Source organism: Cryptomeria japonica, unplaced genomic scaffold (genome assembly GCF_030272615.1).
Source record: "Cryptomeria japonica unplaced genomic scaffold, Sugi_1.0 HiC_scaffold_15, whole genome shotgun sequence".
NCBI classification, from domain to species: Eukaryota; Viridiplantae; Streptophyta; class Pinopsida; order Cupressales; family Cupressaceae; genus Cryptomeria; species Cryptomeria japonica.
Window position 1 is genome coordinate 1,482,330 of NW_026728837.1, and position 17,671 is coordinate 1,500,000.

Sequence of the window (17,671 nt, forward strand, 5' to 3'; positions counted from 1 at the left end):
CGACACCCACCTTGGCACGCAACTTGGCTACTTGCCACCCACCTTGGCTCCTTGACGCCCACCCCGACAACCACCCCGTGACCTACCCTGGCTAGGGTTGGTGCACACCCACCCTGGTGCCCACCTTGGCACCCACCCTATGACCCACCTTGGCACGCACCTTAGTACCCACCCCGTTACCCACCCTAGGACCCACCCCGTGACCCACCTTGGCCAGGGTGGGTGCCTTGGTGCGCACAACTTGCCTGGGCTGCACACCAGGGCGGGCTCAAGATGGCACCCGCGTTCCGTTTTTTTCACTATCTTTCAAAACGGAAATTTTAAAATCTCATTTTTTTCTTTTTTTTGCCTTTTCTGGAAATTAGTGAAGGCAGCGCATCAAAGGTGCGCAATGCTGGTGCGAACCCGGGAGCGCTCCGATGTGTGCTCCAAGGTGCGGCGTGCACGAAGTCCGAGCCCGGTTTGCCCCGGGTGCGCACCTCGCGTGCACCTTCGCCGGGGTGAGCACCTTGGCTGGGTTGCGCGCCCTGGTGCGTACCAAGGAGCGCTCTGAAGTGTGCTCCAAGGTGCGGCGTGCACGAAGTCGGAGCCCGGTTTGCCCCGGGTGTGCACCTCGGGTGCGCACCTCGCGTGCACCTTCGCTGCGGTGGGCACCTTGGCTGGGTTGCGCGCCTTGGTGGGCACCATGCAGTGCACGAAGTCGGAGCCCGGTTTGCCCCGGGCGCGCACCTCCGCCAGGGTGGGCACCTTGGTGCGCACAACTTGCCTGGGCTGCGCATCAGGAAGGGCTCAAGATGGCACCCGCGTTCCGTTTTTTTCACTATCTTTCAGAACGGAAATTTTAAAATATCGTTTTTTTTTGCCTTTTCTGGAAATTAGTGAAGGCAGCGCATCAAAGGTGCGCAACGCTGGTGCGAACCTGGGAGCGCTCCGATGTGTGCTCCAAGGTGCGGCGTGCACGAAGTCGGAGCCCGGTTTGCCTCGGGTGCGCCCTGGTGGGCACCATGGTGCGCACCAAGGAGCGCTCCGAAGTGTGCTCCAAGGTGCGGCCTGCACGAAGTCGGAGCCCGGTTTGCCCCGGGTGTGCACCTCGGGTGGGCACCTTGGTGCGCATGCCTTGCCTGGGCTGCGCACCAGGGCGGGCTCAAGATGGCACCCGCGTTCCTTTTTTTTCACTATCTTTCAAAACGGAAATTTTAAAATCTCATTTTTTTTTGCCTTTTTCTGGAAATTAGTGAAGGCAGCGCATCAAAGGTGCGCACCTCGCTGCCCACCACGGTGCGCAACGCCGGTGGGCACCCGGGAGTGCTTCGAAGTGTGCTCCAAGGTGCTGCGTGCACGTTGTCGGAGCCCGGTTTGCCCCGGGTGCGCACCTCGCGTGCACCTTCGTCGGGGTGGGCACCTTGGCTTGGTTTGCCCCGGCTGCGCTCCGAAGCGGGGTTATTGGAGCGCCGCCTCTTTTTTTGTCGGAGCGTTTGGTGGGGTTTCTCGCATTGGCTCTTCCGAGGCCCGGTTGCCACCCTGGCGCGCACGAAGTCGGAAGTAGGGTTAATTGCCCGGGTGCGCACCTTTGCCAGGGTGGCACCTTACCTGGGCTGCGCACCAGGGCGGGCTCAAGATGGCACGCGCGTTCCGTTTTTTTCACTATCTTTCAAAACGGAAATTTTAAAATCTCCTTTTTTTTTTGCCTTTTCTGGAAATTAGTGAAGGCAGCGCATCAAAGGTGCGCACCTCGCTGCCCACCTTGGTGTGCTCTGAGGTGCGCACCCGGGAGCGCTACGAAGTGTGCTCCAAGGTGCGGCGTGCACGTTGTCGGAGCCCGGTTTGCCCCGGGTGCGCACCTCGCCTGCACCTTGGCCGGGGTGGGCACCTTGGCTGGGTTTGCCCAGGGTGCGCTCCGAAGCGGGGTTACTGGAGCGCCCCCTCTTTTTTTGTCAGAGAGTTTGGTGGGGTTTCTCGCATTGGCTCTTCCCAGGCCCGGTTGTTGGGTGCGCTCCCACCCTGGCGCGCGCGAAGTTGGAAGTTGGGTTAATTGCCCGGGCGCGCACCTTCGCCAGGGTGGGCACCTTGGTGCGCAAACCTTGGCTGGGCTGCGCACCAGGGCGGGCTCAAGATGGCACCAGCATTCCCTTTTTCTCACTATCTTTCAAAACGGAAATTTTAAAATCTCGTTTTTTTTTTGCCTTTTATGGAAATTAGTGAAGGCATCGCATCAAAGGTGCGCACCTCGCTGCCCACCTTGGTGTGCTCCGAGGTGCCCACCACGGTGCGCAACGCCGGTGCGAACCCGGGAGCGCCCCGATGTGTGCTCCAAGGTGCGGCGTGCACGAAGTCGGACCCCGGTTTGCCCCGGGTGCGCACCTCGCGTGCACCTTGGTGCGCACACCTTGGCTGGGTTGCGCGGCCTGGTGGGCACCATGGTGCGCACCAAGGAGCGCTCCGAAGTGTGCTCCAAGGTGCGGCGTGCACGAAGTCGGAGCCCGGTTTGCCCCGGGTGCGCACCTTCGCCGCGGTGGGCACCATGGCGTGCACGAAGTCGGAGCCCGGTTTGCCCCGGGTGCGCACCTCGCGTGCACCTTCGCCGGGGTGGGCACCTCGGCTGGGTTGCGCGCCCTGGTGCGCACCAAGGAGCGCTCTGAAGTGTGCTCCAAGGTGCGGCGTGCACGAAGTCGGAGCCACGGTTTGCCCCGGGTGTGCACCTCGCGTGCACCTTCGCTGCGGTGGGCACCTTGGCTGGGTTGCGCGCCTTGGTGGGCACCATGCAGTGCACGAAGTCGGAGCCCGGTTTGCCCCGGGCGCGCACCTCCGCCAGGGTGGGCACCTTGGTGCGCACAACTTGCCTGGGCTGCGCACCAGGAAGGGCTCAAGATGGCACCCGCGTTCCGTTTTTTTCACTATCTTTCAGAACGGAAATTTTAAAATATCGTTTTTTTTTGCCTTTTCTGGAAATTAGTGAAGGCAGCGCATCAAAGGTGCGCAACGCTGGTGCGAACCTGGGAGCGCTCCGATGTGTGCTCCAAGGTGCGGCGTGCACGAAGTCGGACCCCGGTTTGCCCCGGGTGCGCACCTCGCGTGCACCTTGGTGCGCACACCTTGGCTGGGTTGCGCGCCCTGGTGGGCACCATGGTGCGCACCAAGGAGCGCTCCGAAGTGTGCTCCAAGGTGCGGCGTGCACGAAGTCGGAGCCCGGTTTGCCCCGGGTGCGCACCTCGCGTGCACCTTCGCCGCGGTGGGCACCATGGCGTGCACGAAGTCGGAGCCCGGTTTGCCCCGGGTGCGCACCTCGCGTGCACCTTCGCCGGGGTGGGCACCTTAGTGTGCAGACCTTGGCTGGGTTGCGCGCCCTGGTGGGCACCATGGTGCGCACCAAGGAGCGCTCCGAAGTGTGCTCCAAGGTGCGGCCTGCACGAAGTCGGAGCCCGGTTTGCCCCGGGTGTGCACCTCGGGTGGGCACCTTGGTGCGCATGCCTTGCCTGGGCTGCGCACCAGGGCGGGCTCAAGATGGCACCCGCGTTCCTTTTTTTTCACTATCTTTCAAAACGGAAATTTTAAAATCTCATTTTTTTTTGCCTTTTTCTGGAAATTAGTGAAGGCAGCGCATCAAAGGTGCGCACCTCGCTGCCCACCACGGTGCGCAACGCCGGTGGGCACCCGGGAGTGCTTCGAAGTGTGCTCCAAGGTGCTGCGTGCACGTTGTCGGAGCCCGGTTTGCCCCGGGTGCGCACCTCGCGTGCACCTTCGTCGGGGTGGGCACCTTGGCTGGGTTTGCCCCGGCTGCGCTCCGAAGCGGGGTTATTGGAGCGCCGCCTCTTTTTTTGTCGGAGCGTTTGGTGGGGTTTCTCGCATTGGCTCTTCCGAGGCCCGGTTGCCACCCTGGCGCGCACGAAGTCGGAAGTAGGGTTAATTGCCCGGGTGCGCACCTTTGCCAGGGTGGGCACCTTACCTGGGCTGCGCACCAGGGCGGGCTCAAGATGGCACGCGCGTTCCGTTTTTTTCACTATCTTTCAAAACGGAAATTTTAAAATCTCCTTTTTTTTTTGCCTTTTCTGGAAATTAGTGAAGGCAGCGCATCAAAGGTGCGCACCTCGCTGCCCACCTTGGTGTGCTCTGAGGTGCGCACCCGGGAGCGCTACGAAGTGTGCTCCAAGGTGCGGCGTGCACGTTGTCGGAGCCCGGTTTGCCCCGGGTGCGCACCTCGCCTGCACCTTGGCCGGGGTGGGCACCTTGGCTGGGTTTGCCCAGGGTGCGCTCCGAAGCGGGGTTACTGGAGCGCCCCCTCTTTTTTTGTCAGAGCGTTTGGTGGGGTTTCTCGCATTGGCTCTTCCCAGGCCCGGTTGTTGGGTGCGCTCCCACCCTGGCGCGCGCGAAGTTGGAAGTTGGGTTAATTGCCCGGGCGCGCACCTTCGCCAGGGTGGGCACCTTGGTGCGCACACCTTGGCTGGGCTGCGCACCAGGGCGGGCTCAAGATGGCACCAGCATTCCCTTTTTCTCACTATCTTTCAAAACGGAAATTTTAAAATCTCGTTTTTTTTTTGCCTTTTATGGAAATTAGTGAAGGCATCGCATCAAAGGTGCGCACCTCGCTGCCCACCTTGGTGTGCTCCGAGGTGCCCACCACGGTGCGCAACGCCGGTGCGAACCCGGGAGCGCCCCGATGTGTGCTCCAAGGTGCGGCGTGCACGAAGTCGGACCCCGGTTTGCCCCGGGTGCGCACCTCGCGTGCACCTTGGTGCGCACACCTTGGCTGGGTTGCGCGGCCTGGTGGGCACCATGGTGCGCACCAAGGAGCGCTCCGAAGTGTGCTCCAAGGTGCGGCGTGCACGAAGTCGGAGCCCGGTTTGCCCCGGGTACGCACCTCGCGTGCACCTTCGCCGGGGTGGGCACCTCGGCTGGGTTGCGCGCCCTGGTGCGCACCAAGGAGCGCTCCGAAGTGTGCTCCAAGGTGCGGCGTGCACGAAGTCGGAGCCCGGTTTGCCCCGGGTGCGCACCTTCGCCGCGGTGCGCACCATGGCGTGCACGAAGTCGGAGCCCGGTTTGCCCCGGGTGCGCACCTCGCGTGCACCTTCGGCGGGGTTGCGCGCCCTGGTGGGCACCATGGTGCGCACCAAGGAGCGCTCCGAAGTGTGCTCCAAGGTGCGGCGTGCACGAAGTCGGAGCCCGGTTTGCCCCGGGTGCGCACCTCGCGTGCACCTTCGGCGGGGTTGCGCGCCCTGGTGGGCACCATGGTGCGCACCAAGGAGCGCTCCGAAGTGTGCTCCAAGGTGCGGCGTGCACGAAGTCGGAGCCCGGTTTGCCCCGGGTGCGCACCTCGCGTGCACCTTCGCCGCGGTGGGCACCATGGCGTGCACGAAGTCGGAGCCCGGTTTGCCCCGGGTGCGCACCTCGCGTGCACCTTCGCCGGGGTGGGCACCTCGGCTGGGTTGCGCGCCCTGGTGCGCACCAAGGAGCGCTCCGAAGTGTGCTCCAAGGTGCGGCGTGCACGAAGTCGGAGCCCGGTTTGCCCCGGGTGCGCACCTCGCGTGCACCTTCGCCAGGGTGGGCACCTCGGTGCGCACACCTTCTCAATGTTTTCTTGCCTTTTCTGGAAATTGGTGAAGGCAGCGCATCAAAGGTGCGCACCTCGGTGTGCTCCGAGGTGCGAACCCGAGAGCGCTCCGAGGTGCCCACGAAGTCGAAAGTCGGGTTAATTGCATTGTTTTCCCCGGGTGCGCTCCGAGGTGCGCAACATCGGCGCGCACCAAGGAGGGCTCCGAAGTGTGCTCCAAGGTGCGCACGATGGCGTGCACCTCTGGTGCGCACGATTCGGAGCTCGGTTTGACCGGGGTGCGCACACCTTGGCTGGGTTGCGCACCTTTTGTGCGCTCCAAGGTGCGCACGAAGTCGGAGCTCGGTTTGCCCCGGGTGCGCACCTTCGCCAGGGTGCGCACCTTGATGCGCACGCCTTGGCTGGGCTGCGCACCTTGGTGGGCGCCATGGTGCGCACCTTTCGTGCGCTCCAAGGTGCGCACGAAGTCGGAGCTCGGTTTGCCCCGGGTGCGCACCTTGGTGGGCGCCATGGTGCACTCCGAGGTGCCCAAGATTGGTGCGCACCAAGGAGCGCTCCGAAGTGCGCTCCAAGGTGCGCGCGAAGTCGAAAGTTGGGTTAATTGTCCGGTTTGCCTCGGGTGCGCACCTTGCGTGCACCTTCGCCAGGGTGGGCGCCTTGGTGCGCACACCTTGGCTGGGCTGCGCACACCTTGGCACCCGCGTTTCCTTCATTTTAAATTTTTTTTTTTTACAATCTCTCAAGTGGGAAATTCTATAATCTCAACTTTTTTTGCCTTTTCAGGAAACTTTTGAATGGAGCGCATCATTGGTGCGCTCCGAAGTGTGCTCCAAAGCTCTCTCCAGCTGCGTGCACCTGCCCCGGCCGCGCACCCGGCCCCGCCCAGCTTCGCTCACCTGTCCCGGGCGTCTGGTGCGGAACCTTAGAGTAAGAAACATCACCGTGCACCTTGGCCAACGTGCGCGACTCGACCGAGCGCGCACTGGCCGAGGTGCACACCGATTTCACCTGGGTGCGCGCGCAGCACCTCGGGCGCACCGGGGTGCGCGCACAACGCCCGGGTTGCACCGTGGCCTGTGTGCTCGGGGCGCCTCGGGTGCGCGCTCGGTGTCGCCCCCCGCGGCGCGCGGTAGTGCGGGCAGCGCACCCCGGCCCGGCCCGGCCCCGACGAGAACGCAAACGGGCAAAAGGTTTATTCAAATAGCATTGCGACGCCCGGCGAAAAACTAAAAAAGGGTGCAACACCGGGACTTCCCGGGAGGTCACCCATCCCAGTACTACTCCGGCCCAAGCGCGCTTAACTGCGGAGTTCTGATGGGATCCGGTGCACTAACGCTGGTATGATCGCACCCGTTATGAGCTTGTCGCAGTGTGTACTTAGCAAACCGCGACCCACGTGCGAATCCACCCCGGCCACCCACCCCCGTCGAGGTGCACACCCTCCCTCGCGAAGTGCGCCCCGTTCGCCAAGTGTGAGCCCTGCCCGGGTGCGCGCACCTTGCTAGGGCGTCGGGTGTGCACCCGGCCCGGCCTACGTGCGTGCACCTGGAGGGGGCGTCGTGTGCGTGCAGTGTCCCGTCTGCAACGCGGTGCCCACACACCACCTCGGGCGCAACGACCTGCGCTCACATGTGGGCCGAGTGCACCTTGGTGCATGTTCGGGGCGCCTCGGGTGCACGCTCGATCTTGCCCCGGTGCACCAAGGCGCTCGGTTTGCCCCGGGTGCGCACTTGGTGCAAGGTGGGCACCCAAAATAGGGATCAAGCACCAAAACACAAGTTTCGGGATGCAAAATGGGACCCAAGGACCACAAATGCGTTCCAAGACCCATGATGGGTCCACGAGAACAAAAATGTGTTCCGAGACTTAATAAACAAATATTGGGTTTTAGGAGAAGAAACATGCTCTGATGCCCAAAACGAGAATCGACCCCGAAAAGGCCACAGGCCAAAAGTGGGATGCGAGACAAAAAAAAATGGGACCCGAGGACCAAAATTGGGTTCCCAGGTCGAAGACAGGGCAACCGGACAAGAAACGACCTCTAAGGCTCGAAATGAGTCCCGACGACTAAAACTTGACAAGAAGCACCCATCAGGCACCCAACTCGACACCCATGGGATGCCGACCCACCCGGGCTTCCACCTAGCACACCTTGGCACCCACCCACCCTCGCACCCAACCTCGCACCCAACTTAGCACCTTTGAACCCACATTGGCACTCACCCTGACCCTGGCACCTTGGAACCCACATTGGCACTCACCTTGACCCTGGCACCCACCTTTGCACTCACCTTGGGACCCACCCTGGCTCCCACCTCGGCACCCACCCAGACACCCACCTTGGTTCCTTGGCACCCACCTTGGATCCTTGGCACCCACCCCGACACCCACCTTGGCACGCAACTTGGCTACTTGCCACCCACCTTGGCTCCTTGACGCCCACCCCGACAACCACCCCGTGACCTACCCTGGCTAGGGTTGGTGCACACCCACCCTGGTGCCCACCTTGGCACCCACCCTATGACCCACCTTGGCACGCACCTTAGTACCCACCCCGTTACCCACCCTAGGACCCACCCCGTGACCCACCTTGGCCAGGGTGGGTGCACCCACCCTGGTGGCCCACCTTGGCACCCACCCATCCTAGCACCCAGCCTGTGACCGGGCTTGGAACCCAACCTTGCACCCCGCACCCGTCTTGGCCAGTGTGGGTGCGCACCCATCCTGGCACCCACGTTGTGACACACCCTTTAACCCACGCACCCTAGCACCCACGTTGGCACCCACCTTGGAACCCAACCTAGCAACTTGGCACCCACCCCGTGACCCACCTTGGCATCCACCATAGCAGTCGCCGACTTGGCACCCACCTCGGCACCCACCTTGACACTTGTGGACCCACCTTGCCACTCACCCTAGCATCGACCCATCCTAGCACCCACCCTGGCACCTTTGCACCCTAGCACTCACCCATCCTAGCACCTAACCTGTGACCCACCTTGACACTCACCCTCGCACCCACCTTGGAACCCAACCTAGCACCCACCCACCCTGACACCAACCCTAGCACCTACCCACCCTTGCACCCACCCTGTGACCCATCTTGGCACCCACCCATCCTACCACTCAACCTATCACCCACCTTCTCACCCACCTTGGCATCCACCTTAGCACCCACCCACACTGGCACCTTGGCACCCACCTCGGGCAAGGTGGGTGCACACCCACCCTGGCACCCAATTTAGAACCCACCGAGCATGTTACCCACCTTGGCACCCACATTGCAGCCCACCCTAGTACCCACCCTATGACCCACATTGGCATCCACACCCTAGCACACCTCGACACCCGCCTTGACACCCACCCTAGCACTGAACCTGTGACCCACCTTGGAACTCACCCTAGAACCCACCCACCCTGTGAACCACCTTGGCATCCACCTTAGCACCCACCCACCTTGGCACCCACTCTAGCACTCACCCATCCTAACACCCAACTTGTTACCCACCTTGGCACCCGCCCTCGCGTCCACCTTGAAACCCACCCTAGCACCCACCCACGCAGGAGCCCACCTTGGCACCCAACCTAACACCCACGCATCCTGGCACCCAACTTGTGACCCACCTTGGAACCCACCCTAGTACCCACCTTTGAACCCACTATATCACCAACCCACCTTGGCACCCACCCTATGACCCTCTTTGGAATCCACCCTAGCACGCACCCACCCTGGCACCCACCATGGAGCGCACCCTAGCACCACCCACCTCGGCACGCACCTCAACACCCACCTTGGTGTGCGCACTGCGCCAACCTCTCAAAGACCCTATGTGGTGCGCTCCAAAGTGTACACCTTTGGTGCGCTCCAAGGTGCGCACCTTTGGTGCACACCGAGGTGCACACCAAAGTGTGCACCGAGGGTGAGCACCAAAGTGCACTCCAGGGTGCACACCAAGGCGTGCACCTTTGGTGCGGTCAATGCAAACGAATTCGGAAGTTGGGGTCGATGTCCTAATCGCTGCTGCAGACTACACGTATGAGAATCGGACAAATAGCTTTATATAGGGGAGGTGTTGCGTTTGATGGGTCGACTCCCCTGGTTGTGTGCACTGCACCAACTTCAAAGACCCTGTCTTGTTTAAGAAGTCAAAAGTTGGGGTGGATGTCCTAATCATTGCTGCAGTCTACGCATGTATGAGAATCAGACAAATAGCTTATATAGGGGAGGTGTTGCATTCGGTGGGTTGACTCCCCTGGTTGTGCGCACTGCGCCAACCTCAAAGACCCCGCATAGCAGAAGAAGTCGGAAGTCGGATTTTGGTGAGCACCAAGGCGTGCACCTTTGGTGCGGTCAACGCAGACGAATTCAGAAGTTGGGGTGGATGTCCTAATCGTTGTTGCAGGCTACACATGTATGAGAATCAGACAAATAGCTTATATAGGGGAGGTGTTGGGTTTGATGGGTCAACTCCCTTGGTTGTGCGCATTACGCCAACCTCAAAGACCTTGTTTTCGTTAAGAAGTCAAAAGTTGGGGTCAATGTCCTAATGGCTCCTGCAGGCTACACATGTATGAGAATCGGACAAATAGCTTATATAGGGGAGGTGTTGGGTTTGATGGGTCGACTCCCCTGGTTGTGCGCATTACGTCAACCTCAAAGACCTTGTTTTCGTTAAGAAGTCAAAAGTTGGGGGTCGATGTCCTAATTGCTCCTGTAGACTACACATGTATGAGAATCAGACAAATAGCTTATATAGGGGAGGTGTTGGGTTTGATGGGTTGACTCCCCTAGTTGTTCGCATTACACCAACCTCAAAGACCTTGTTTTCGTTTAGAAGCCGAAAGTTGGGGTCGATGTCCTAATTGCTCCTGCAGGCTACGCATGTATGAGAATCAGACCAATAGCTTATATAGGGGAGGTGTTGGGTTTGATGGGTCGACTCCCCTGGTTGTGCGCATTGCGCCAACCTCAAAGACCCTGCATTGCGGATGAAGTCGAAAGTCAGAGTTTGGTGTGCTACAAGGTGTGGTCGAAGGTGCTCACCTAGGTGTGCACCTTTGGAGCACAGGAAAAGTGCCCTCCAAAAGTGCGCACCTTTGGAGTGCACAAAAGTGCCCTCCAAAAGTGCGCACCTTTGGAGCGCAGAAAAGTGCCCTCCAAAAAGTGCCCTCCAAAAGTGCGCACCTTTGGAGCGCAGAAAAGTGCCCTCCAAAAAGTGCCCTCCAAAAGTGCGCACCTTTGGAGCGCAGAAAAGTGCCCTCCAAAAAGTGCCCTCCAAAAGTGCGCACCTTTGGAGCGCAGAAAAGTGCCCTCCAAAAGTGCGCACCTTTGGAGCGCAGAAAAGTGCCCCTCCAAAAAGTGCCCTCCAAAAGTGCGCACCTTTGGAGCGCAGAAAAGTGCCCTCCAAAAAGTGCCCTCCAAAAGTGCGCACCTTTGGAGCGCAGAAAAAGTGCCCTCCAAAAAGTGCCCTCCAAAAGTGCGCACCTTTGGAGCGCAGAAAAGTGCCCTCCAAAAAGTGCCCTCCAAAAGTGCGCACCTTTGGAGCGCAGAAAAGTGCCCTCCAAAAAGTGCCCTCCAAAAGTGCGCACTTTGGAGCGCAGAAAAGTGCCCTCCAAAAGTGCGCACCTTTGGAGCGCACAAAAGTGCCCTCCAAAAGTGCGCACTTTTGGTGCGCACCAAGGCGCTGGTTCGGTCGTTGCAGGCGAGTTCGGAAGTTGGGGTCGATGTCCTGAGCGGAGGTGCAAACTACACAGGTGTCGGAAATCGGACAAATAGCTTATATAGGGGAGGTGTATGCTTCGATGGGTCGACTCCCCAGGTTGAGCGCACCGCGCCAACCTCAAAGACCCTACGGTATGGATGAAGTCGGAAGTTGGGTCCGATGACCAATTCGATTAGTAGGTATGCTCATGAGGTCGGAATTTGGGTCCGATGACCTGCCATGTGCAGGAAGGCGAATGTTGACACTGTGCGTTGCAAGGTGCACACCAAGGCGCTGGTGCGGTCCTTTTTAGTCGAGTTCGGAAGTTGGGGTCGATGTCCTGATCGGAGGTGCAAGCTACACAGGTGTGGGAATCGGACAAATAGCTTATATAGGGGAGGTGTATGCTTCGTTGGGTCGACTCCCCGGGTTGAGCGCACCGCGCCAACCTCAAAGACCCTACGGTATGGATGAAGTCGGAAGTTGGGTCCGATGACCGATTCGATATGTAGGCATACTCGCGAGGTCGGAATTTGGGTCCGATGACCTGCCACGTGCAGGAAGGCGAATGTTGGCACTGTGCGTTGCAAGGTGCGCACCAAGGCGCTGGTTCGGTCGTTGGAGGCGAGTTCGGAAGTTGGGGGTCGATGTCTTGATCGGAGGTGCAAACTACACAGGTGTGGGAATCGGACAAATAGCTTATATAGGGGAGGTGTATGCTTCGTTGGGTCGACTCCCCGGGTTGAGCGCACCGCGCCAACCTCAAAGACCCTACGGTATGGATGAAGTCGGAAGTTGGGTCCGATGACCGATTCGATATGTAGGCATACTCGCGAGGTCGGAATTTGGGTCCGATGACCTGCCATGTGCAGGAAGGCGAATGTTGGGACTGTGCGTCGCAAGGTGCGCACCAAGGCGCTGGTGCCGTCGTTGCAGTCGAGTTCGGAAGTTGGGGTCGATGTCCTGGTCAGAGGTGCAAACTACACAGGTGTGGGAATCGGACAAATAGCTTATATAGGGGAGGTGTATGCTTCGATGGGTCGACTCCCTGGGTTGAGCGCACCGCGCCAACCTCAAAGACCCTACAGTATGGATGAAGTCGGAAGTTGGGTCCGATGACCGATTCGATACGTAGGCATATTGGCGAGGTCTGAATTTGTGTCCGATGACCTGCCATGCGCAGGAAGGCGGGAATTTGGGTCCGATGACCGAGTTGATGGCGTGCCATGCGCAGAAAGGCGGAATTTGGGTCCGATGACCGAGTTGATGTTGATGGCCCGCCATGCACAGGAAGGCGGAATTTGGGTCCGATGACCGATTTGAAGGCGTGCCATACGCAAAAAGGCGGAGTTTGGGTCCGATGACCGAGTTGATATTGATGGCCCGCCATGCGCAGGAAGGCGGAATTTGGGTCCGATGACCTGACATACGCATGGAGTCCGACTCGGGGGCCGATGTTCGATTCGATGACTTGCATTGTGGGTAAAGTCGGAAGTTGTGGTCTTTGACCCGATTCGATGACCAGACTTCGGCTGCTTGAGAATCGGACAAATAACTTATATAGGGGAGGTAGTGTTCTCGAGCATCCTCCCCCCGTGCCCGTTTATGTCGATTGATGCTGGTGCTCGACTGGTTGGAGCGCTCGGATGCAAAAATCTTGCACCAGGATTTATCGATTGTGATGGACACGGCAAGTCTCCTGATTGCTATGCAGGAGCTCATCGTGAATCTCTATGCGGCCTTGGTATGGACTCGACCTGCGGAATGGTTCGGCAATGGTAGTCGCTCCAACACGTCCTTGCAATGGCCACAGAGGTGATTCGACTAGAGCTCCAGTCTAGCTTTTGGGTTGCTTGGCGGACTGGTATAGCCGCGATCGAGTTCCGGCCATGAACGTTTTAGATAGCTCTTGGGCTTTCTGGGACGGAAGTCGGAAGTTTGGGCTGTTGTCCGATTTGATGACCATTCTTCGATGTGTGAGAATCGGACAAATAACTTATATAGGGGACTGTGTTGTCTCACGCAGCCCCCCTCCGTGCCCCTCTATCTCGACCGATGTTGGTGCTTGAAAGGGTTGGGATCGCTCGGATTTATAAACGTGCACCACCATTTGTCGAGTGTGAGGGACGCGGCAGGTCTCCTAAATGCTATGCGGGCGCTCTCTGAGAATCTCTATCCGGCCTCGACACAGACTAGTCTTGCTGAATGGTTTGGCACTGGTAGTCGATCCAACACGTCGTTGTTGTGGCCGCCTAGGCGATTCGATTCGAGCCCCCGTCTAGCTTTTGGGTTGCTTGGCGGATTTTGCCCTATCCGCAAGTGAGCTCGGTCCCTAAACGTTCGAGAAACCCGATTGCTATGCGCCGACTCTCTTTCTTGCGAGCCTCCATCTAGCTTTTGGGTCTCTACGGAACGGAAGTCGGAATCTGGGACCGTTGTTTGATTCGACGAGGCAGACTACGGTTGTGCGAGAATCGGACAAATAACTTATATAGGGGAGGTGTTGACTGGAGCATTCTCCCCCGTGCCCCTCTAACTCGACCAATGCTGGCGCTCGAACGGTGGTAGCGCTCGGATTTTCATTGAGCGCCAGCATTGGTCGATTTAGAGGGGCATGCGAGATTCCCGAATGCTATGCGAGGGCTCTAACGGAAATGTCTATTGGTTTCGGTATGGATGCAATTGCGAGTGGTTCGGCAAAGGTAGTCGTTCCGATGCGTCCATGTCGTGGCCAAATCGATAATTCGATTTGAGCCCTCGTATAGCATTTGGGTCTCTCGATGTGATTCCGCATTCCAGTCCCTTTGGGCACTGCTTGAGCCGCATCCCAGGGGGTTCCCTTCCCAATAATCTGCCTCGCAACCCGATTGCTATGCGGTGAGGCTCCTCGGCCGCCTCGGAACTATCTGTGTATCAGACGCATCGCGGGGATAAGGGGTTGGCAACGGTAGTCGCCCCAAGCGCGTCCGATGCTTGGACCATTCCGAGGCGGCCCTGAAGCCTCTTCCGTCTAGCCGTTGGGGTCCTTCTCGCCGCATCCCTCGCCTCGCACCCCGATTGCTATGCGGGTGAGGGCTCCTCGGCCGCCTCGGAACTATCTGTGTATCGGACGCGTCGCGGGATAAGGGGTTGTCACTGGTAGTCGCCCCAAGCGCGTCCGATGCTTGGACCATTCCGAGGCGGCCCTGAAGCCTCTTCCGTCTAGCCGTTGGGTCCTTCTCGCCGCATCCCTCGCCTCGCACCCCGATTGCTATGCGGTGAGGCTCCTCGGCCGCCTCGGAACTATCTGTGTATCGGACGCGTCGCGGGATAAGGGGTTGTCATTGGTAGTCGCCCCAAGCGCGTCCGATGCTTGGACCATTCCGAGGCGGCCCTGAAGCCTCTTCCGTCTAGCCGTTGGGTCCTTCTCGCCGCATCCCTCGCCTCGCACCCCGATTGCTATGCGGTGAGGCTCCTCGGCCGCCTCGGAACTATCTGTGTATCGGACGCGTCGCGGGATAAGGGGTTGTCACTGGTAGTCGCCCCAAGCGCGTCCGATGCTTGGACCATTCCGAGGCGGCCCTGAAGCCTCTTCCGTCTAGCCGTTGGGTCCTTCTCGCCGCATCCCTCGCCTCGCACCCCGATTGCTATGCGGTGAGGCTCCTCGGCCGCCTCGGAACTATCTGTGTATCGGACGCGTCGCGGGATAAGGGGTTGTCACTGGTAGTCGCCCCAAGCGCGTTCGATGCTTGGACCATTCCGAGGCGGCCCTGAAGCCTCTTCCGTCTAGCCGTTGGGTCCTTCTCGCCGCATCCCTCGCCTCGCACCCCGATTGCTATGCGGTGAGGCTCCTCGGCCGCCTTGGAACTATCTGTGTATCGGACGCGTCGCGGGATAAGGGGTTGTCACTGGTAGTCGCCCCAAGCGCGTCCGATGCTTAGACCATTCCGAGGCGGACCCGAAGCCTCTTCCGTCTAGCCGTTGGGTCCTTCTCGCCGCATCCCTCGCCTCGCACCCCGATTGCTATGCGGTGAGGCTCCTCGGCCGCCTTGGAACTATCTGTGTATCGGACGCGTCGCGGGATAAGGGGTTGTCACTGGTAGTCGCCCCAAGCGCGTCCGATGCTTGGACCATTCCGAGGCGGACCCGAAGCCTCTTCCGTCTAGCCGTTGGGTCCTTCTCGCCGCATCCCTCGCCTCGCACCCCGATTGCTATGCGGTGAGGCTCCTCGGCCGCCTTGGAACTATCTGTGTATCGGACGCGTCGCGGGATAAGGGGTTGTCACTGGTAGTCGCCCCAAGCGCGTCCGATGCTTGGACCATTCCGAGGCGGACCCGAAGCCTCTTCCGTCTAGCCGTTGGGTCCTTCTCGCCGCATCCCTCGCCTCGCACCCCGATTGCTATGCGGTGAGGCTCCTCGGCCGCCTTGGAACTATCTGTGTATCGGACGCGTCGCGGGATAAGGGGTTGTCACTGGTAGTCGCCCCAAGCGCGTCCGATGCTTGGACCATTCCGAGGCGGCCCCGAAGCCTCTTCCGTGTAGCCGTTGGGTCCTTCTCGCCGCATCCCTCGCCTCGCACCCCGATTGCTATGCGGTGAGGCTCCTCGGCCGCCTTGGAACTATCTGTGTATCGGACGCGTCGCGGGATAAGGGGTTGTCACTGGTAGTCGCCCCAAGCGCGTCCGATGCTTGGACCATTCCGAGGCGGCCCCGAAGCCTCTTCCGTGTAGCCGTTGGGTCCTTCTCGCCGCATCCCTCGCCTCGCACCCCGATTGCTATGCGGTGAGGCTCCTCGGCCGCCTTGGAACTATCTGTGTATCGGACGCGTCGCGGGATAAGGGGTTGTCACTGGTAGTCGCCCCAAGCGCGTCCGATGCTTGGACCATTCCGAGGCGGACCTGAAGCCTCTTCCCTCTAGCCGTTGGGGCTTTCTCGCCGCATCCCTCGCCTCGCACCCTGATTGCTATGCTGTGAGGCTCCTCGGCCGCCTTGGAACTATCTGTGTATCGGACGCATCGCGGGATAAGGGGTTGGCAGTGGTAGTCGCCCCAAGCGCATCCGATGCTTGGACCATTCCGAGGCGGCCCTGCAGCCTCTTCCGTCTAGCCGTTGGGGCCATCTCGCCGCATCCCCCACCTCGCACCACGATTGCTATGCGGTGAGGCTCCTTGGCCGCCTCGGAACTATCTGTGTATCGGACGCATCGCGGGATAAGGGGTTGTCACTGGTAGTCGCCCCAAGCGCGTCCGATGCTTGGACTATTCCGAGGCGGCCCTGCAGCCTCTTCCGTCTAGCCGTTGGGGCCATCTCGCTGCATCCCCCACCTCCTCGGCCGCCTCGGAACTATCTGTGTATCGGACGCATCGCGGGATAAGGGGTTGGCAGTGGTAGTCGCCCCAAGCGCGTCCGATGCTTGGACTATTCCGAGGCAGCCCTGCAGCCTCTTCCGTCTAGCCTTTGGGGCCATCTCGCCGCATCCCTCGCCTCGCACCCCGATTGCTATGCGGTGAGGCTCCTCGGCCGCCTGGGAACTATCTTCGTATCGGACGCATCGCGGGATAAGGGGTTGTCACTGGTAGTCGCCCCAAGCGCGTCCGATGCTTGGACTATTCCGAGGCGGCCCTGTGGCCTCTTCCGTCTAGCCGTTGGGGCCATCTCGCCGCATCCCCCACCTCGCACCCCGATTGCTATGCGGTGAGGCTCTTCGGCCGCCTTGGAACTATCTTCGTATCGGACGCATTGCGGGATAAGGGGTTGTCACTGGTAGTGGCCCCAAGCGCGTCCGATGCTTGGACTATTCCGAGGCGGCCCTGCAGCCTCTTCCGTCTAGCCGTTGGGGCCATCTCGCCGCATCCCCCACCTCGCACCCCGATTGCTATGCGGTGAGGCTCCTCGGCCGCCTTGGAACTATCTTCGTATCGGACGCATCGCGGGATAAGGGGTTGTCACTGGTAGTCGCCCCAAGCGCGTCCGATGCTTGGACTATTCCGACGCGGCCCTGTGGCCTCTTCCGTCTAGCCGTTGGGGCCATCTCGCCGCATCCCCCACCTCGCACCCCGATTGCTATGCGGTGAGGCTCCTCGGCCGCCTTGGAACCATCTTCGTATCGGACGCATCGCGGGATAGGGGGCTGTCACTGGTAGTCGCCCCAAGCGTGTCCGATGCTTGGACCATTCCTAGGCGGCCCTGAAGCCTCTTCCGTCTAGCCGTTGGGGCCTTCCCGCCCCATCCCTCGCCTCGCACCCCCGATTGCTATGCGGTGAGGCTCCTCGGCCGCCTTGGAACCATCTGTGTATCGGACGCATCGCGGGATAAGGGGTTGGCACTGGCAGTCGCCCCAAGCGCGTCCGATGCTTGGACCATTCCGAGGTGGCCCTGAAGCCTCTTCCGTCTAGCCGTTGGGGCCTTCCCGCCCCATCCCTCGCCTCGCACCCCGATTGATATG

The 17,671-nt window shown here is 60.3% G+C and overlaps 1 non-coding gene across 1 annotated transcript; it reads right to left on the minus strand.

Moving 5' to 3' along the window:
• Window positions 1-6,778: 6,778 nt before the first annotated feature.
• Window positions 6,779-6,897, minus strand: LOC131860486 (5S ribosomal RNA). The gene has a single exon (XR_009359581.1). It is a non-coding gene; the product is annotated as a 5S ribosomal RNA (ribosomal RNA).
• Window positions 6,898-17,671: the final 10,774 nt, after the last annotated feature.